At 36.5% G+C, this 22,184-nt stretch overlaps 1 protein-coding gene across 5 annotated transcripts in view; it reads right to left on the reverse strand.

Annotated features, from left to right (window-relative positions):
• The window catches only part of DRAM2 (DNA damage regulated autophagy modulator 2), a 113,007-nt gene that overhangs the window by 36,268 nt on the left and 54,555 nt on the right, over positions 1-22,184 (reverse strand). For 3 of the 5 annotated variants that reach the window (XM_053214595.1, XM_053214597.1, XM_053214594.1), the window contains exons 12-13: positions 16,685-17,596; positions 13,794-13,831 (exon numbers count right to left, since the gene is read on the reverse strand). The gene's annotated coding sequence lies outside the window, so the exon portion shown is untranslated. The remainder of the gene's footprint in view (positions 1-13,793; positions 13,832-16,684; positions 17,597-22,184) is intronic. The other 2 variants (XM_053214598.1, XM_053214596.1) reach the window with 1 other exon arrangement.

Raw genomic sequence — 22,184 nt, forward strand, 5'->3', positions numbered from 1 at the left:
AAAAAATCATTTACCACAATCAAGTGGAATTTATTTCCAGTATGCAAGGGTAGTTCAATATTCACAAATCAATCAAAATGCTATATCACATCAATAAAAGAAAGGATAAAAACCATATGATCATTTCAATAGATGCAGAAAAAGTATTTGATGAAGTACAACATCCATTCATGATAATAACCTTCAATGAAGTAGGTTTAGAGGAAACATGCCTCAACATCGTAAAAGTCATATATGAAAAAAACACAACCATCATACTCAGTGAGGAAAAACCTAGAGCTTTATCCCTAAGGTCAGGAAGAAGACAAGGATGTCCACTCTCACCACTTTTATTCAACATAGTATTTAAAGTCCTAGCCATAGCAACTAGACAACAAAAAGAAATAAAGGTATCCAAATAGGTAAAGAACTAACACTTCCATTATTTGCAGATAATATATAACATATAACATAAAACCAATATTTGCAGATAATTCTATATAGAAAACCCTAGAGACTCCAACAAAAACTTACTAGAACAGATAAATATATTCAGTAAAATCACAGGATACAAAATCAATGTGCAGAAATCTGTTGCATTTATAGACACTAATAATGAAGCAGCAGAAAGAGAAAATAATAAAAACAATCCCATTTACAATTGCACCAAAAGTAATAAGATACTGAGGAATAAATCTAACCAAAGAGGTGAAAGAACTTTACTCGTTAACAGTATGAAACAATGATAAAAGAAATTGAAGATGACATAAAGAAATGGAAAGACATTCCATCTCATGGATTGAAGAAAAAAAATGTTAAAATGTCCACACCACCCAAAATAATCTACACAGCTAATGCGATCCCTATCAAAATACCAACAGCATATTTCACAGAAGTAGAATTAAAAAACTGTAAATTTGTTTGAAGCCACAACAGACCCTGAAGAGTCAAAGCAATTTTGAAAAAGAAAAGAAAAGCTAGAGGTACCAAAATTCCAGACTTCAATTTATACTACAAAGCTGTGGTGATCAAAACAGTATAGTACTGGCACAAAAATAGACACATAGATCAAAAGAACAGAATAGAAAGCCCAGAAATAAAGCCATGATTATTTGGTCAATTAATCTTTGGCAAAACAGGAAAGAATATCAAATGGGAAAAAGCTTCCTCAACAAATGGTTTTGGGAAAACTAGTGAGCTACATGCAAAGGAATGACACTGGATCACTTTCTTATATCATGCACAAAAATAAACCCCAAGTGGAATAAAGACCTAAAAGTGAGGCTTAAAATCATAAAAAATCCTAGAAGAGAGCACAGGCAGTAATCTCTGACATGAGCTGTAGCAAAATGTTTCTATAAATGTCTCCTGAGGCAAGGGAAATAAAAGCAAAATCTAAAGCAAAACAAAATAATAATAATAATAATAATAATAATAATAATAATAATTTTTAAAAACTCTACTGGGACTACATCAAAATAAAAGGCCTCTGCACAATGAAGAAAACAATCAACAGAACTAAAAGGTAATGTACAGAATGGGAGAAAATATTTACAAATGAAATAGCCAATAAAGGGCTAGTATCCAAAATATATAAAAAAACATAATGTTGGAGAGGAAGATGGTGGGGGCAGGGAGGAGAACCCTACGCTCACCTCATCCCATAAACACAACTAGATATGTTGTGTTTATCAAATCATCTTATGCACCCCAGAAATCGACATGAAGACTGACAGAACTGCACAACTAAGGGGAATGAAGCACCTCAAGGAACGAAGGAAGGTTGGAGACATGGTTTAGGGGAGAAATGGATCACAGGTGCTATGGAGGGGAGGGAGTGTGGTAGTTGAGAAAAGTGAGAAAGCGAGAGAGGAGTACACAGGGGAACACACAAGGAGAATGTTTCCCAAAAGCTATTGCTTGGAAAGTGAGAGAGGCTGAATTTTGAGAGTTTTTGCAACAAGCAAGGTTTAAAGCCTGCAGTTTTAAAGGACAGTGGGCTTGGTTGGGATAGAGCTAGAAGGCACTGTACTGCTCCTGGAGAGAAGGCAGGCTCCTGGGGACAGACTGGAGACTGCTCGCTGAAGAATGCCTGGGGCACACAGGCATGAGACTATTCACTCTTCTAAAAACGTGTTCCTGAGATACCTCTCCAGGAACAAAGGAGCTGTCTGGCACCATCCTCCACCCTCCACCCCTCAGCATAGACACAGAGCCACTTGCAGGAAGCAGCATGACACCAACACTGGGTGCCTAACTTGCATATACCAGACCCCACCTCACTGTACTCTGGTGGGACTGCCCTTCTCAGTTAAGCTTGCCTCAGTCTCAGTGCTGTGGGCACTTCCCCCAGAGTACCAGCACAAACCCCTCCCCATACCATGTCACCTGACCAGAGAGTTCTACAGGGCTGAGTTTTGGTAAAGATGGTGTCAAGTCTCATTTCACAAGCAGACTAGGGCACATCTACTTGAGACTCCCCATATTCAGGACAGGGTCCAAACACTGCCCACAGCAGATAATAACACAATACCAGAGTGCATGCAACACACTCTGGAGACACTCCCTGGAGCACCAGGCCCTATGTGCTGCATGACCACTTTATAAGGCTATTACTCTCAGGAGCAGAAGACATAAATTGGATTTTCTTTTTTCCTTTTTTAAAAATTTAAGTCCAAGTTAGCTAGCATACAGTGTAATAATGATTTCAGGAATAGAATTTAGTGATTCATCACTTATGTATAACACCCAGTGTTCATCCCAACAAGTGTCCTCCTTAATGCCCCTTGTCCACTTAGCTAGACCATCCCCCCACCCAACACCCCTCCAGGAACCCTCAGTTTGTTCTCTGTATTTAAGAGTCTTTTATGGTTTATCTCTCTCCCTGTTTTTATATTAATTTTGCTTCCATTCCCTTATGTTCACTTGTTTTGTATCTTAAATTCCACATGTGAGTGAAGTCATATGATATTTGTCTTTCTCTAACTTATTTTGCTTAGTGTAATACACTGTGGTTCCATCCACGTGTTTGCAAATGGCAAGATTTCATTCTTTTGGATCACTGAGTAATATTTTATTATATATATATATATATATATATATACATACACATACACACACCTGTATATATACATGCATGCCATACACACATACATGTACACATACATATATGTATGCATATATATGTATTTATATAAATTTATATAAATTTATATAAATTTACATATATTTATATAAATATATGTATTTATATGTATACATATATGTATGTGTATATACATATATGTATGTGTGTACATTGTGTGTATATATGTATACATGTGCATTGTGTGTGTATATATATGTATACGTATATACATACATATATACACACACACACACACACACACACACATCACATCTTTATCCATTCATCAGTTTATGGACATTTGGGCTCTTTCCATACTTTGGCTATTGTCAATAGTGCTGTTTAAACAATGGGGTGCATGTGCCCCTTCGAAACAGTATTCCTGTACCCTTTAGATAAATACCTGGCAGTGCAATTGCTGGATCGTAGGGTAGTTCTATCTTTAAATTTTTGAGGAACCTCCATACTGTTTTCCAGAGTGACTACACCAATTTGCATTCCCACCAGCAGTGCAAAAGTGTTCCTCTTTCTCTGCACCCTCACCAACATCTGTTATTGCCTGAGTTGTTACCTTGAGCCATTCTGACAGGTGGGAGGTGGTATCTCATTGTGATTTTGATTTGAATTTCCCTGATGACGAGTGTATGTTAACCATCTAGATGTCTTCTTTGGAAAAGTGTCTGTTCATGTCCTTTGCCCATTTCTTCACTGGATTATTTGTTTTTTGGGTGTTGAGTTTGATAAATTCTTTACAGATTTTGGATTCTAAACTTTTATCTGATATGTTATTTGCAAATTTTTCTCCCATTCTCTTGGTTGCCTTTTAGTTTTTCTGATTGTTTCCTTTTCTGTGCAGTAGACTTTTATCTTGATGAGGTCCCAATAGTTCATTTTTGCTTTGGTTTCTCTTGACTCTGGAGACATGTTAAGTAAAAAGTTGCTGTGGCAAAGTCAAAGAGGTTGTTACCTATATTCTCCTCTAGGATTTTGATGGCTTCCGGTCTTATGTTTAGGTCGTTCATCCATTTTGAGTTTATTTTTGTGTGTGGTGTAAGAAAGTGGTGCAGGTTCATTCTTCTCCATGTCGCCGTCCAGTTTTCCCAACACCATATGCTGAAGACACTGTCTTTTTTCCATTGTATATTCTTTCCTGCTTTGTCAAATATTAGTTGTCCATACATTTGAGGGTCCATTTCTGGGTTCTCTATTCTGTTCTATTGATCTATATGTCTGTTTTTGTGCCAGTTCCATACTGTTTTGATTATTTTAGCTTTGTAAGACAGCTTGAAGTCCAGAACTGTGATGCCTCCAGCTTTGGTTTTCTTTTTCAAGATTGCTTTGGCTATTCAGGGTCTTTTCTGGTTCCATACGAATTTTAGGATTGTTTGTTTTACCTCTGTGAAGAATTCTGGTTTTATTTTGATAGGGATTGCATTAAATATGTAGATTGCTTTGGGTAGTATCGACATTTTAACAATGTTTGTTCTTTCAATCCATGAGCATGGATTGTTTTTCCAGTTTTGTGTGTGTGTGTGTCTTCAATTTCTTTCACAAACTTTCTATAGTTTTCAGTGTATAGACTTTTCACCTCTTTGGTTAGATTTATTCCTAGGTATTTTATGGTTTTTGGTGAAATTGTAAATGGAACCAAGTCCTTGATTTCTCTTTCTGCTGCTTCATTATTAGTGTATAGAAATGCAGCCAATTTCTGTACATTGATTTTATATCCTGCGACTTTGTTGAATTCATGGATCAGTCTAGCATTTGTGTGTGTGTGTGTGTGTGTGTGTGGAGTCTTTTAGGTTTTCCACATACAGTATCATGTCATCTGCAAAGAGTGTTTGTTATTTGCAAATTTTTTCTCCCATTCTCTTGGTTGCCTTTTAGTTTTTCTGATTGTTTCCTCCTTGCTGATTTGGATGCCTTTTATTTCTTTGTGTTGTCTAATTGCTGAGGCCAGGACTTCCAATACTATGTTGAACAACTGTGGTGAGAGTGGACATCCTTGTTGTGTTCCTGATCTTAGGGGGAAAGCTCTCGGTTTTCCCCCATTAAGGATGATAGTAGCAATGGGTCTTTCATATATGGATTTTATGATATGGAGGTCTAATCCTTCTATCTCTACTTTCTTGAGGGTCTTTATCAATTTAGCATTTGTAAAATGCTTTCTCTGAATCTATTGAGATCATGTAGTTCTAATAATTTCTTTTATTAATGTGATATATCACATTGATTGATTTATGGATATTGAACCAGCCCTGCATCCCAGAAATAAATCCCACTTGATTTTGGTGAAAATTCTTTTAATGTATTTTTTTGATTCGGTAGGCTAGTATCTTGTTGAGAATTTTTGCATCCATGTTCATCAGGGAAATTGGTCTGTAGCTCTCCTTTTTAGTGGGGTCTTTGTCTCATTTTGGAATCAAGGTAATGCTAGCCTCATAGAAAGTTTGGAAGTTTTCCTTCCATTTCTATTTTTTGGAACAGCTTCAAAAGAATAGGTATTAACTCTTCTTTAAATGTTTGGCAGAATTCCCCTGGAATGCCATTCCGCCCTGGACTCTTGTTTGTTGGGAGATTTTTTTTTATTATTATTGATTCAATTTCCTTACTAGTTGTGGGTTTGTTCAAATTTTCTATTTTTTCCTGTTTCAGTTTTGGTAGTTTATATGTTTCTAGGAATTTGTCCATTTCTTCCAGATTGCCCAATTTGTTGGCACATAATTTCTCATAATAGTCTCTTAGTATTGTTTGTATTTCTGTGGCATTGGTTGTGATCTTTCCTCTTTCACTTGTGATTTTATTTATTTGGGTACTTTCCTTTTTCTTTTCTATCAGTCTGGCTAGGGGTTTATCAATTCTGTTTATTCCTTCAAAGAACCAGATTCTTGTTTCATTGATCTGTTCTACTGTTTTTGTTTTTGTTTTTTTAAATTTCAATATCACTGATTTCTGCTCTAATCTTTGTTATTTCCCTTCTTCTGCTGGTTTAGGGCTTTATTTGCTGTTCTTTTTCCAGCTCTTTTAGGTATAAGGTTAGGTTGTGTATTTGAATAACTAGATTTTCTAACACAGAGAAGAAGGCAGAGAGTTGGACAAAATGCAAAGATGGAGAAATATATCCCAAATGAAAGAACAAGTTATGGCCATGGCCAGAGATATAACCTAAACAGATATAAGAAACATGCCTGATGGAGAATATAAAGCAATAATCATAAGGATATTTGCTGGGTTTGAGAAAAGAAGACAATAGTGAGACCCTTACCACAGAGATGAAAGAGAAAAAAGAACCAATCAGAAATGAAAAGTTCAATAAATGAGATGGAGACAGGCTTAATGCAATGAATAGCAGGCTAGAAGAAGCAGAGGAATGGATTAGTGACCCAGAAGACAAAATAATGGAAAGAAATGAAGCTTAACAAAAGAGAGATAGGGGCGCCTGGATGGCTCAGTCAGTTAAGCATCCAACTTCAGCTCAGGTCATGATCTTGTGGTCTGTGAGTTTGAGCCCCATATCGGGCTCTGTGCTGACAGCTTAGAGCCTAGAGCCTGCTTGGGTTCTGTGCCTCTCTCTCTCTGCTCGTCTCCCACTCACACTGTCTCTCTCTCTCTCTCTCTCTTTCTCTATCTCTCAAAAATCAGCATTAAAAAAATGAGAGAGAAGAATTTTGCAACACGAGAATAGACTTAGAGATTTCAGTGACCCTATTGTATGTAATAATGTTCATTTTATAGGAGTCCTAGAAGAAGAAAGAGAAAATGGGGCAGGTTTATTTAAGGAAATTATAGGTGAAAATTTCTCTAATCTGGGGAAGGAAACAGACATCCAGATCCAGGAGACACAGAGAATTACCATCAAAGTCAACAAAAGAAGTCCCATACCAAGACATATTGTAAAATAAATTTGCAAAATATGGTGAAAAAGAAAGGACCTTAAAAAAAACAAGACAAAAGAAGTCCTTAACTTACAAGGGAAAACCCATAAGACTAGCTGGAGATTTCTCAACAGAAACATGGCAAGCCATAAGGGAGGAGTATAATATATTCAAAGTGCTGAATGGGAAAAATCTGTAGCCAATAATACTGTATCCAGCAAAGCTGTCGTTTAGAATAGGAGAGATAAAAGAGTTTCACAAACAAAAACTAAAGATGTTCATGACAACTAACCAGTGTTGCCAGATATAGGTATATATACATTTTATTTTTATATACTTTATTGTCAAGTTAGCTAACATACAGTGTATACTGTGTGCTCTTGGCTTCAGGAGTAGATTCCTGTGATTCAACACTTACACACAACACCCAGTGATCATCCCAACAAGTACCCTCCTCAATGCCCATCATCCGTTTTCCCCGTCCCCCCAATCAACCCTCAGTTTGTTCTCTGTATTTAGGAGTCTCTTATGGTTTGCCTCCCTCTCTGTCTGTAACTTTTTTGGTCTCTTTTTTCTTTGGAAAGAAAAGAACAAAAGTGACAACCACAAGAAAGGAACAGAGATAATTTCCAGAAACAATGACAAAACAAATAATAAAACGGCAATAAATACTATCCATCAATAATTACTTTCAATGTAAATGGACTAAATGTTCCAATCAAAAGATACAGGGTGTCCGAATGATTAAAAAAAAAAAAATCCGTCTATAGGTTGCTTCCGAGACACTCATTTTAGACCTAAAGATATCTGCAGACTAGAGTGAGGGGATGGATAAACATTTAAAAAAATGCAAACTGATGTCAAAAGACATCTGGAGTAGCAATACTTATATCAGATAAACTAGACTTTAAAACAAACACTGTAAAAAGAGAAAAGGGCACAATATAATCATAAAGGATACAATCCAACCAGAAGATCTAACAATTGTAAAAAATTTATGCATCCAACATGAAAGCACCAAATATATAAAAAAAATTAATAGCAAATATAAAGTAACTTATTGATAATAATGCAATACTACTAGAAGCTTTAACACCCCACTTACATCAATGGACAGATCTAAGCAGAAAATCAAGGAAACAATGGCTTTGAATGACACACTGGACCAGATGGAATTAACAGATATATTCAGAACATTCCATCTTAAAACAGCAGAATACACATCCTTTTCAAGTACACATTGGAGAGTCTCCAGAACACAACACATATTCAGAAATCAGGCCTCAGCAAACACAAATGAATAAGATCATAACATGCATATGGTTAGTATTCAAAATATATAAAGAATTTATCAAATTCAACACCAAAAAATTAAATGACCCAGTTAAAAAAATGGGCAGAAGACATGAATAGGAAATTTCCCAAAGAAGATGTACAGATGACCAATAGACACATAAAAAGATGGTCAACATCATTCACCATCAGGGAAATGCAAATTAAAACTACAATGAGATACCACCCCATACTTGTCAAAATGGCTAAAATTAATAACACAGGAAACAACAGTTGTTGACGAGGATGTAGAGAAAGGGGAACTGTCTTGCACTATTGCCAGGGACGCAAACTGGTGCAGTCTGGAAAATGGTGTAGAGGTTTCTCAAATGTTAAAAATGGAAGTATTTACCCAAAGGATACAAAAATACTAATTCAAAGGGATACATGCACCTTGATATTTATAGCAGCATTATCCACAATAGCCAAATCGTGGAAACAGCCCAAATGCCCATCAACTGATGAATGCATAAAGAAGAGGTGGCATGTGTGTGTGTATGTGTGCGTGTATGGAATATTATTCAGCAATTAAAAGAATGAAATCCTGCCAATTACAATGACATGAATGAGAGATTATAATGCTAAGGGAAATAAGTCAGTTAGAGAAAGACAAATACCATATGACTTCATTCATATGTGGAAGTTAAGAAACAAAACAAGCAAGCAAGGGAGAAGAGAGAGAGACAGAGAGAGAAAGAGAGAGAGAGAGAGAGAGAACACCCAAGAAACAGACTCTTAACTAAAGAGAACTGATGGTTACCAAAGGGAAGGTGAATACGTGAATGGATGAAAAAGGTGATGAGAATTAAGGAGTGCACTTGGGTTATGAGCACTGGGTGATGTATGGAATTACTGAATCACTATACTGCATACCTGAAACTAATATGACAATGTATGTTAACTCTACTGGAATTAAAATAAAATTTTAAAAAGGAAAAAAATAAATGCAAAAGAACTTTCTCAGAGTGAAGAAAAATAATACAGGTCAGAAACTGAGATCTACATAAATAAAGAGCATTAGAGAAGGAATAAGTGAAAGTAAAATAAAAACTCTAATTCAAAAAAATTTTTCAATGCTTATTTTTGAGAGAAATGGAGAGTGTAAGCAGGAGATTGTCCCAATCTCTCTGTCCAAGGTAGGGGGCGGGGAGAGAGAGAGAAAGAGAGAGAGAGAATCCAAAGCAGGCTTCACACTACCAGCACAGACCCCAATGTGGGACTTGAACTCAAAAACCATGAGATCATGACCTGAGCCAAAGTCAGACACTTAACCAACTGAGCCATGCAGGAGCCCCTAATTTTTTTCTTCTTAATTAACAGATAATGGTTTACTCAAAATACTATCAACAATGTATTTGATGATTATAGCTTATATATAAGTAAAATGAGTGGCAGTAACGATGAAAAAAATGGAAAAGAATTAGGAATATTTTGTTGTCATAAGCTACCTGCATTATCTGTGTTGTGATATAGATTTATTCAAAAATGGACTTGCATTGGCTGTAAATGTACACTTAAACTCTAGGATAATAACTCAAAATGGTTAAAAAAACAACCTATTATTGATATAGTAAGAGAGAACATAAAGTGGGATGATATCAAATGTTCAATTAAAAATGCAATGGTCAGCAAAAGAGCGGAACACAAAAAGTTGAACAAACATTCATGGCAAGGAATAGATAACAGTAACAAATATGATAGATATTAACTGAACTATATAACAATAACTTTAAACATCAATGTCCTATATACATCAATTAGAAGATAGAGATTGATGATGTTAAAATCAAATATAGAATGGAAACAAGATGAAAATTTCCTGAGCAGAAAAACCCAATTAAACCACATAAGGGGGGCGCCTGGGTGGCGCAGTCGGTTGGGCGTCCGACTTCAGCCAGGTCATGATCTCGCGGTCCGTGAGTTCGAGCTCCGCGTCAGGCTCTGGGCTGATGGCTCAGAGCCTGGAGCCTGTTTCCGATTCTGTGTCTCCCTCTCTCTCTGCCCCTCCCCCGTTCATGCTCTGTCTCTCTCTGTCCCAAAAATAAATAAACGTTGAAAAAAAAATTTAAACCACATAAGGAAAACTTAATACAGCCAATTCTGCAACGCAAGTCAAACTTGAGCCATTCTTCTGCCTCTTAAAATCATAAATGAAACAAGCTCTTCCCCCAAACTGGCAGTCCCTTATTAGTAGGAAAACTCTAATACTGTAATCAACTTATTGTAAAGATGCAACCTCTGCATTCTTACAATATAAGCTATCTTATAATAATATTCCTCTGAGCCTCTTTCTACTGTTGGTTTCAGAGCTCCCAGTTTGTGAACTGTTTTTGTGTTTATAATAAACTCTTACTAATTACTATGATCCAGTTGTTTTACTTTTGCTATTTCTGGAATTTTTACATCAGAGTATGTAAAAAATAAAACGTACCCATGTTATCTATGTGTAACCCACTTTAAATATAAGGATACATGTAGGTTAAGTAAGAGAACAAATAAGATAACCATGATAACACTAATCAAAAGAAAGTTAGGGGGTGCCTGGGTGGCTCAGTTGGTTAAGCGTCCAATTCTTGATTTCAGCTCAGGTCAAGATCTCACGATTCGTGGGTTAGGGAACCGCATCAGGCTCCATGTTGTCAGTTTGGAGCCTGCTTAGGATTTGCTCTCTCTCCTTCTCTCTGGTCCTCCCCTGCTTGTACTCTAAATAAATAAATAAATAAATAAATAAATAAATAAACTTAAAAAAAAAAAGAAAGCTGGAGTACCTATATTAATTTCAGACAGAGCAGAACTCAAAGCAAGAATAATTATCAGGTATGAAGAGCAGTGTTACATAATGGGTCAATTGTCCAAGAAAACATAACAATACAAAACATGCATGTGCCTATCAACAGAGCATCAAAATATAGGAAATCAAAATTGCAAGGATAAATAAACGAATTCACTAATATAGTTGGAAACCTCAACACTGAGTATCAGAAATGGACAGATCTAGCAGGAAGAAAACTGGTACGGACATAGTTAAAATCAACAGTACCATGAAGCAACTCGATATAATTGACATCAATAGACTACTAATCAAAAAGAGGTAGAATACACAGACTTTTCGAGTTCATATGGAATATTTACTAAGATAGACCACATTCTTTGACACAAAATACACCTTAAGAAATTAAAAAGAATGAAAATATACAATGTATGCTCTCAGACCGCAACATAATTAAACTATGTATCAACAACAGGAAAATAGCCAGAAAATCCCAATATACGTAAAGATTAAATAACACATGGGTCAATGAAGAAAGCTCAAAAATTTTTTAAATGTTTTGAACTGAATGAAAATACAACTTATCAGAATTTGTGGAACTCAGCAAAGGCTGTTGTTTTAGTCTGTTTGGGCTGCTATGACAAAATACCACAGACTGGGTGGTTTATAAACAAGAAACATTTATTTCTCACAGTTCTGGGGGCTGAGAAATCCAAGATAAAGCCGCTGGCAGATTTAGTGTCTTATGAGAGCCTAATTCTTGGTTCATAGATTTTTTGCTATGTTCTCACATATCAAAAGAGGGAAGGAAAATCTCTACAGTCTCTTTTTTTAAATTTTTTTAAAATGTTTTATGTATTTTTGAGACAGAGACAGAGCATGAACGGGGGAGGGTCAGAGAGAGGGAGACACAGAATCTGAAACCGGCTCCAGGCTCTGAGCTGTCAGCACAGAGCCCGACGCGGGGCTTGAACTCACAGACCGTGAGATCATGACCTGAGCCGAAGTCGGACGCTCAACTGACTGAGCCACCAAGGTGCCCCTCTACAGTCTCTTTTATAAAGATTCTAATCACATTTATGAGGGCTTTTCCCTAATAACCTCACTTCCCAAGTGCCCCACCTCCAAATACTCTTATGTCAGGATTAGGTTTCAATTTATGAATTTGGGGTGGGGGAGCAAGACTCAAACATTCAGTCTATAGCAGCAGTGTTTAGAAAGAAATTATAGTATGGAATGCATATTTTAAGATCTAAAAAACAATAACTTAAGCTTCCTCTACAGGAAACTAGAAAAAGAAGAGTAAATTTGCTTGATTTTTTTTTCTTTCAGATATATTCTCAGAAATGGGATTGGTGGATTATATGGTAGTTTTAATTTTTTAATGAACCTCCATTTCATACTGTTATCCATAATGGCTATACCAACTTATATTTCCATCAGCAGTATACAAGGCTCTCTTTTCTCCACATCCTTACTAACTCTTTTGTTGCTGTTGTTGTTAATAGCTATTCTAACAGATGTGAGATGTATTTCATTGTGGTTTCAACCAAGATTTCCCTGGTCATATTGAGCATCTTTTTGTGTACTCGTGGTTATCTGTATACCTTCATTGGAAAAATTTCTATTTAGGTCCTTTGCCCAATTTTTAATGAGATTTTTTTCTTTTGCTATTGAATTTTATGAGTTCTTTTTATATTTTTAATATTAACTCCTTATCAGTTAGGATAAGTAGACTGTTGATAACTCTTTTGTATGTGGATAACCAGTTTTTCTAACTCTATTTATTGAAGAGTCTATCCTTTCTCCATTGCATATTCTTGACAATCTTGCCAAAGATTAGTAGACTATATATGTAGGTTCAATTCTGGATTACTTTTTTGTTCTGTTGGTCTGTGTGTCTGTTTTCATGCCAGTACCATACTGTTATGATCCTATAACTTTGTAGTATAGCTTGAAATCAAGAAGTGTTATGTCGTTCTTCTTTTCTCTCAAGATTCCTTTAGTTATTTGGGGTATTTTGTGGCCCCATGTGAATTCTGTAATTGTTTTGTCTACTTCTGTGAAAAATGCCATTGTAATTTTTATAGAGATTGAATTGATTCTGTACATCATTTTGGATAGAGAGAATATTTTAACAATATTAATTCTTTCAATCATGATCATGGGCTATCTTTCCATTTATTTGTGTTTAATTTCTTAGAGTTTTAATGCTCAAGTTTTTCTCTGTTAAATTTATTCTTAAACATTTTATTGTTTTGGGTGCTACTGTAAATGAAATTATTTCCTTTTTTTCTTTTTCAAGTAGGCTCCATGCCTGGCATGGAACCCAATGTGGGGCTTGAGCTCATGACATCAAGATTAAGACCTGAGCTGAGATCAAGAGTCAGACACTTAACAAACTGAGCTACTCGGGCACCCCTGGAATTGTTTTCTTAATTTCTCTTTCAGATAGTTCATTGTTAGTATACAGAATCACATAATTTTTGCATGTTGATTTTGTATCGTGTAACATTACTGAGTCTGGTTGTAGTTCTAAAAATTTTTTGGTGGAGTCTCTAGGGTATTCCACATATAAGATCATCCACAAACAAAGACAATTTTGCTTCCTCTTTTAAAATTTTGATTCATTTTGTTTTCTAGCTTAATTGTTCTGGCTAGTACTTCCAATACTATGCTGAGTAGAAGCAGCAAGATAAGGCATTCTTACCTGGTTCCTTATTTTGATGAAAAGTTTTCAACTTTCCACTGTTGAGTATAATGAACATGAATAATGTCAGCTAGACAGAGAATAGGATACATCAATCTTCATCCCCCCACAAAGCATAACATTTAAATAGTTATCCATAAATGAAAATAGGCCTTAGAGAGCTCAAAAGTATCATTAAGATTCTATAGCAATACAGTGGAGCAAAAAATTAAGATAAACCACACAGAAAGGGTCACTGGGAAGATTGTGTTAGTTAAGATATCTGGAGATGATTAGGAACAAAGTAAAAGGGTGGGGTTATCAGTATTAGCTATGTGGTGGGTGCCATCACATTTTCCATTGGCTTGCTCTGCAGAGGACTCTTCCAGGCTTTACTGCCTAGGAATTCAGTAGCCCTCAAAACAACCCAGGCTCCTATACTGTTCAAAGTTGAGGACTCTAAAATGTTTGTTAGTGTGGATCCTGACAGTCTACTCCTCAGAAGACACCAGCAGCTATTTTCCATTGAGGTAACCAGCAGCCATCACTATGGTGGACTCCCCAGAGAGGATGTAGAAGAATCAGGACCAAGAAGGAAATTCATAGTGATTAATGAATACATTAAAAAAACCTCAAATTAACAACCTAACTTTACAATTCAAGGAACTAGAAAAATAGTAATAAACCAAGTCCAAAGTTAGCAGAAGGAAGAAAATGACAAAGGTTAGAGAAAAAGTCAAAGAAATAGAAAATAGCAAAATGATTTTTAAAAAACTAAGAGTTGGCTTTTTGAAAAGATAAAACTGACACACCCTTCACTAGTCTAAGAAAACAGAGGGGAAACTCACTCAAATAAATAAAATTGGAAATGAAAGAAACGTGAGAACTAATGACACAAATAAAAAGATCACTTTTCAGAATGGTGAAAATTAACAACTCATGGAAAAACAGATGTCGGTGATGATGCAGAGAAAGGGGAACCCTCTTACACTGTTTGTGGGAATGCAAACTGGTAAAGCCACTCTGGAAAATAGTAGGACGTTTCCTCAAAAACTTAAAAATAGAACTACCCTACCATCCAGCAATTGCACTACGAGGTATTTACCCCAAGGACACAAAAATACTGATTTGAAGGGATACACACACTCCAAAGTTTATAGCAGCATTATTAACAATAGCCAAAGTATGGAAAGAGCCCTAATGTCTATTGAATGGTGAATAGATAAAGAACTTGTGGCATGAATATATATATATATATATATATATATATATATATATATATATATATATGGAATATTACTCAGCCATCAAAAAGAATCAAATCTTGCCATTTGCAATGGCATGGATGGAGCTGGAAACTATTCTGCTAGGTGAAATAAGTCAGTCAGAGAAATACAAATACCATATGATTCTACTCATGTGGAATTTAAGAAATGAAACAAATTAACATTGCTGGGGTGGAAGAGAGAGGCAAGCCATAAGACAGACTCTTAATTATAGAGAATAAGCTGAGGGTTGCTGGAGGGGAGGTGGGTGGGGGGATGGGTTAAATGGGTGATGGGTATTAAGGAGGGCACTGGTTGTGATGGGCACTGGGTATTGTATGTAAGCGATGAATCACTAAATTCTATACCTGAAACTAAAAAACAGAAAGAAAGAAAGAAAGAAAGAAAGAAAGAAAGAAAGAAAGAAAGAAAGAAAGAAAGAAAGAAAGAAAAAGCTATTTATCTCAAAGCACTGGATAATCTAAGAGAAATGGATAAATTCCTAGAAACATAACTGACCACAGGTAGATCATGAAGAAATAGAATGTCTAAACAGACCCAAACTAGAACAGCGATTGAATCATTAGTCAAAAACCTCTCAACAAGGAAAAGATCAGTATGAAATGGTTTCAATAGTGAATTCTACCAAATATTTAAAGAATTAATGCCAATTTTGCTCAAATTCTTCCAAGAAATTGAAAATGAAGTTATATTTCCAAACTCATTTTACAAGGTTAGCATTACCCACATACAAATGCCAGTAGAAGAAAACTAAAGGCCAACATCCCTGATGAATACAGGTGTAAAAATTATAAACAAAATATCAGGAAACTGAATTCAAAAACACATTAAAAATATCATACAACATTACCAAGCAGGATTATCCCTGGGATGCAGCAAACACAATCAATAAATGTGATATATCATATTAGTAATATGAAAAATAAAATCTATGATCATATGAATAGATGCAAAAAAAAGCACTTGACAAAATACATCATTTCATGCTAAAAAACCCTCAGTCAACTGAGTATAAAAGAAACATACCTGAACAAAACAAGGATTATATATGACAGTGTCGCAGCTAACATCAAACTCAATGGTGAAAGGATGAGAGGTTTTCCTCTAAGATCACCCTCACCACTCTTATTCTACATAGTACTGGAAGCCACAGATAGAGAAATTAGGAAGATAAAGAAACAAAAAGTGGCTTTCTGAGAGGGGCCAAGTTGGCAGAACAGCATGGAATATTTTTTTTTTGCGTCTCTCATCCCTGAAATACAGCCAGATCAACACTAAACCATCTTGCACACCTAGAAAACTGATTTGAGGATTAACACAACAATCTGCACAACCTGAATCACAGAACTCAGCAGGTACGTGGGGCAGAGAGGTGAACCAGGGGAGAGAAGCCACAGAGGGCAAGGAGCTGTTTTTGCTTGTGGAGAGAGGATGGAGATGGGGGGTGGGTAGGGAGAGTACAGGAAAGCATCCCACCCCCAACCGCCTGAAAGCAGCTGGAGAGAAAAGAAAGAGCACACAAGGAAGTGAAGGAAAAAAAGAGAGAAAGGAGAAATAAGAGGGTTTAAATTCCATTAAGACTCTATACAGGGGGACCTCAGAGTCTGAAACTCTGTAGCTTGATACCTGATGGTGTTCTGGTAGGAAGGGGGAATCCCCAGGAGCAGAGTGAGGTCGGGAGGTCCTTGGGCCACAGAGAAGAGGCAGTTCCCCTGCTGGGAGGACATCTGGTAGAGGCTATGCAGACACCCCACAGGCAAAGTTCCAGCAGACCCCAGAGAACAACCACATTCACTGGTGCTGGAACAAGGTCATTAAGGGTGAAGCCTGGTGCTAGATATGTGTTGTGATTTTTCATAATCCCTGAAATGCTGCTGCTACATGATCGTGTGAACTTTTTCTGGGGCGGGCTGGCACCCAGCCGTGGTCTCTGGGCATCAGCAGCGATGCAGTCTCCCAAACGTCTCTGGGGGTGGGCCAGCACCCAGCCATTTCTCGGTGAGACCCTCCCCAAGAAAGTCTGAGTGGGTCAAAGACGCAGTCCTTCAGAAGTGAGGGGTCGGGACACAGCCGCATTTGAGATAAAACTCAGGAGGGAGGTGCCGCCTAGTAACCTGGCGGCTTGGTCACAGTCTAAAAGTGGAGTGTGGTTGGAAGCTGGAGACAAAGGATGTGTGCGGGATTGCTGATCAGGGAGAACAGATTTCTGATACTAGAGACTGGGTAGCTGGGTGACACCATTCTCACCCCTCCCACACATGCACAAACATACTTACATGCGACACAACAATCCACCGCAGTAGGCTAGAAGTGCCATCTAGTGGAGAACGGAGCTGTTACACTAAGCCCCGCCCAGCTGGGCCAACCTCATTCTTCAGGAACACAAGTTTCTCCACCACACAAGTTTCTCCACCTGCTTAGTTTATGGACTATAAAGTGCTTCATAGTTTGCTTCTAGGGGAAACTGATGTAATTTCAATTGTATTTCAGTCTTTGCTGGTCCATCTATTCAATTTGTTTTCTTTTTCTTTTCTTTTGCTTGAATACAGAAAGAGAAAAAAATTATTTTTATTTTAAATTTTTATTAAAAAATTTGTCTTTAATTTTTTTCTACTATATTTTTTACTGTTTTGTAAACTTTTCAAATTCTATTTTACTTCCATCATGTCATTTAATTCTATTTCATTGTATTCATTTCTTTCAAATTTTCAAACATTTTCCTTTTTTCTTTTTTCTTTTTTTTATCTTTCCCTTTTTTCACTAATCTATCAAGTCCTTTTCAACAACTAGACCAAAACACACCTAGGATCTAGCATCATTTATTTGATTTTTGTGTGTGTTGTTTTTATTTTATAATTTTAATTTTTTTATCTCACTAATTCCTTTTCCTTCAAAATGATGAAATGAAGGAACTCACCCCAAAAGAAAGAGCAGAAAGATATGACAGCCAGGGACTTAATCAACAGACACAAGCAAGATGTCTGATCTAGAATTTAGAATCACAATAATAAGAATACGAGCTGAGGTTGAAAACAGATTAGAATCCCTTTCTGAGGATATAAAAGAAGAAAAAGCTAGTCAGGAAGAAATTTTAAAAATGGATAACTGAGCTGCAATCTCGAATGGATGCCACAGAGGCAAAGATGGATGCGGCAGAGCAGTAAATCAGCAATATAAAAAACAAACTTGTCCTCTAGGATAATAATGAAGCAGAAAAAAAGAGGGAGACTAAGGCAAAAGAGCATGATTTAAGAATTAGAAAAATCAGCGACTCATTAAAAAGTAACATCAAAATCATACGGGTCCCAAAAAGATGAAGAGAGAGAAAAAGGGGTAGAAGGGTTATGTGAGTACATCATAGCAGAAAACTTTCCTAACCTGGGGAAAGACACAGACCTCAAAATCCAGAAAACACAGAGGACTCCCATTAGATTCAACAAAACTGACCATCAACAAGGCATATCATACTCAAATTCACAAAACAGTCAGGCAAGGAGAGAATCATGAAAGTAGCAAGGGAAAAAAAGTCCTTAACCTACAAGGGAACACAGATCAGGTTTGCAGAAACCTATCCACAGAAACTTGGCAAGCCATAAAGGAGTGGCAGGATATATTCAGTGTGCTGAATCAGAAAAAATATGCAGTGAAGAATTCTTTCTCCAGCAAGGCTGTCATTCAAAATAGAAGGAGAGAGAAAAAGTTTCCCAGACAGACAAAACTTAAAGGAGTTCATGACCACTAAACCAGCCCTGCAAGAAATTTTAAGGGGGACTCTCTGAAGGGAGAAAAGACAAAACAAAACAAAAAAGACCAAAAGCACAAAGACTAGAAAGGACTACGGAACACTACCAGAAACTCCAACTCTACAAGCAACACAATGGAAAAAAGTTCATATCTTTCAGTATTCACTCTAAATGTCAATGGACTAAATGCTCCAATAAATAGACATAAGGTAACAGAATGGATAAGAAAACAAGATCCATCTATATGCTGTTTACAAGAGACCCACTTTAGACCTAAAGACGCCTTCAGATTGAAAGTAAGGGGATGGAGAACCATCTATCATGCTAATGGTCAACAAAAGAAAGCTGGAGTAGCCATACTTATATCAGACAATCTAGACTTTAAAATAAGGACTGTAACAAGAAATGAAGAAGGGCATTATATCATACTTAAGGGGTCTATCCACCAAGAAGATCTAACAATTGTAAACACTTACGCTCCAAATGTGGCAGCAGCACCCAAATATATAAATCAATTAATTACAAACATAAAGAAACTCATTGATAATAATACCACAGTTGTAGGGACTTCAACACCCCACTTAGAGCAATGGACAGGCCACCTAAACAGAAAATCAACAAGGAAACAATAGCTTTGAATGACACACTAGACCAAATGGACTTAACAGATATATTCAGAAAATTGCATCCTAAAGCAGTGGAATACACCTACTTATCCAGTGCACATGGAACATTCTCCAGAATAGATCACATACTGGGACACAAAACAGCCCTAAACAAGTACAAAAAGACTGAGATCATACCGTGCATATTTTCAGACCACAACGCTATGAAACTCAAAATCAACCACAAGAAAAAATGTGGGAAGATAACAAATACTTGGAGACTAAAGACCATCCTACTAAAGAATGAATGGGATAACCAAGAAGTTAAAGAGGAAATTCGAAAGCACCTGGAAGCCAATGAAAACGATAACACCACAGCCCCAAACCTCTGGGACTCAGCAAAGACGGTCATAAGAGGGAAGTATATAGCAATCCAAGTCTTCCTAAAGAAGGAAGAAAGGTCTCAGATACACAACCTAACCTTACACCTTAAGAAGCTGGAAAAGAACAGCAAATAAACCAAAAACCAGCAAAAGAAAGGAAATAATAAAGATTAGAGCAGAAATCAATGCTATTGAAACAAACAAAAAACACACACACACACACACACAAAAAAACAAAAAAACAACAAAAAAAAACCAACAACAGAACAGATCAATGAAACCAGAAGCTGCTTCTTTCAAAGAATTAACAAAATTGATAAACCCTCGCCAGTTTGATCAAAAAGAAAAAGGAAAGGACCGAAATAAATAAAATCAAGAATGAAAGAGGAGAGAGCACAACCAACACAGCAGAAATACAAATTATAATAAGAGAATATTATGAGCATTACACACCGATAAAATGGGAAATCTGGAAGAAATGGACAAATTCCTAGAAACATAGAAACTACCAAACCTGAAACAGGAAGAAATAGAAATATTTAACAGACCCATAACAAGTAAAGAAATTGAATTAGTAATCAAAAATCTCCCAAAAAACAAGAGTCCTTGGCCAAATGGCTTTCCAGGGGAATTCTATCAAACATTTAAGGAAGAGTTAACATCTTTCTCTTGAAGCTGTTCCAAAAAATAGAAATGGAAGGAAAACTTCCAAACTCTTTCTATGAAGCCAACATTACCTTGATTCCAAAACCAAAGACCCCATGAAAAAGGAGAACTATAGACCAATTTCCCTGATGAACATGGATGCAAGAATCCTCAACAATATATTAGCCAACCAGATCCAATAATACATTAAAAAAAATTGTTCACCATGACCAAGTGGGATTTATACTTGGGATGCAGGCCTGGCTCAATATCCATAAAACAATCAATGTGGTACATCACATCAATAAAAGAAAGGACAAGAACCACATGATCCTCCCAATAGATGCAAAGAAAGCATTTGACAAAATACAGCATCCTCTCTTGACAAAAACCCTCAAGAAAGTAGGGATAGAAAGATCATACCTGAGATCACAAAAGCCATACATGAAAGACCCAATGCTAATATCATCCTCAATGGGGAAAAAGTGAGAGCTTTCTCCGTAAGGTCAGGAAGAAGACAGGGATGCCCAGTCTTGCCACTGTTATTCAACATAGTACTGGAAGTCTTAGCCCCTGCAATCAGACAACACAAAGAAATAAAAGCCATCCAAATTGGCCAGTAGGAGGTCAAACTTTCACTCTTTGTAGATGACATGATAATCTACATGGAAAACCCAAAAGATTCCACCAAAAATTGCTAGAACTAATCCATGAATTCAGTAAAGTTGCAGGATATAAAATCAATGCACAGAAATCAGTTGCATTCTTATACATCCAACAATGAAGACCAGAAAGAGAAATCAAGGAATCAATCCCACTTACAATTGCACCAAAAACAATAAAATACCTAGGAATAAATCTAACTGAAGAGGTGAAAAATCTATAAACTTAAAACTATAGGTTTATGAAAGAAATTGAAGAAGACAGACAAACAAAATGGAAAAATATTCCATGCTCCTGGATAGGAAGAACAAATATTGTTAAAATGTCAATACTACCAAAAGCAATCTACATATTCAATGAAATAGCTATCAAAATAACACCATCATTCTTCACAGAGCCACAACAAACAATTCTAAAATTTGTATGAAACCAGAAAAGACACCAAATAGCCAAAGCAATTTTGAAAAACAAAAACAAATCTGGAAGCATCACAATCCTGGACTTCAAGCTGTATTACAAAGCTCTCATCTATCAAGATAGTATAGTACTGGCACAAAAACAGACACTCAGATCAATGGAACAGAATAGAGAACCCAGAAATCGACCCACAAATGTATGGCCAACTAATCTTTGGCAAAGCAGGAAAGACTATCCAATGGAATAAAGACAGTGTCTTCAGCAAGTGGTGCTGGGAAAACTGGACAGCGACATGCAGAAAAATGAACCTGAACCACTTTCTTACACCATACACAAAAATAAACTCAAAATGGATGAAAGACCTAAACGTAAGACAGGAAGCCATCAAAATCCTCGAGGAGAAAGCAGGCAAAAATGTCTTTGACCTTGGCCATAGCAACTTCTTACTCAACACGTGTCTGGAGGCAAGGGAAACAAAAATAAAAATGAACTAGTGGGACCTCATCAAAATAAAAAGCTTCTGCACGGTGAAGGAAACAATCAGCAAAACTGTAAGGCAACTGATGGAATGGGAGAAGATATTTGCAAATGACATATCAGATAAAGGCTTAGTATACAAAATCTATAAAGAACTTATCAAACTCAACACCCAAAAACAAATAATCCAGTG

Source organism: Acinonyx jubatus, chromosome C1, assembly GCF_027475565.1.
Source record: "Acinonyx jubatus isolate Ajub_Pintada_27869175 chromosome C1, VMU_Ajub_asm_v1.0, whole genome shotgun sequence".
In the NCBI taxonomy this organism is placed as follows: domain Eukaryota; kingdom Metazoa; phylum Chordata; class Mammalia; order Carnivora; family Felidae; genus Acinonyx; species Acinonyx jubatus.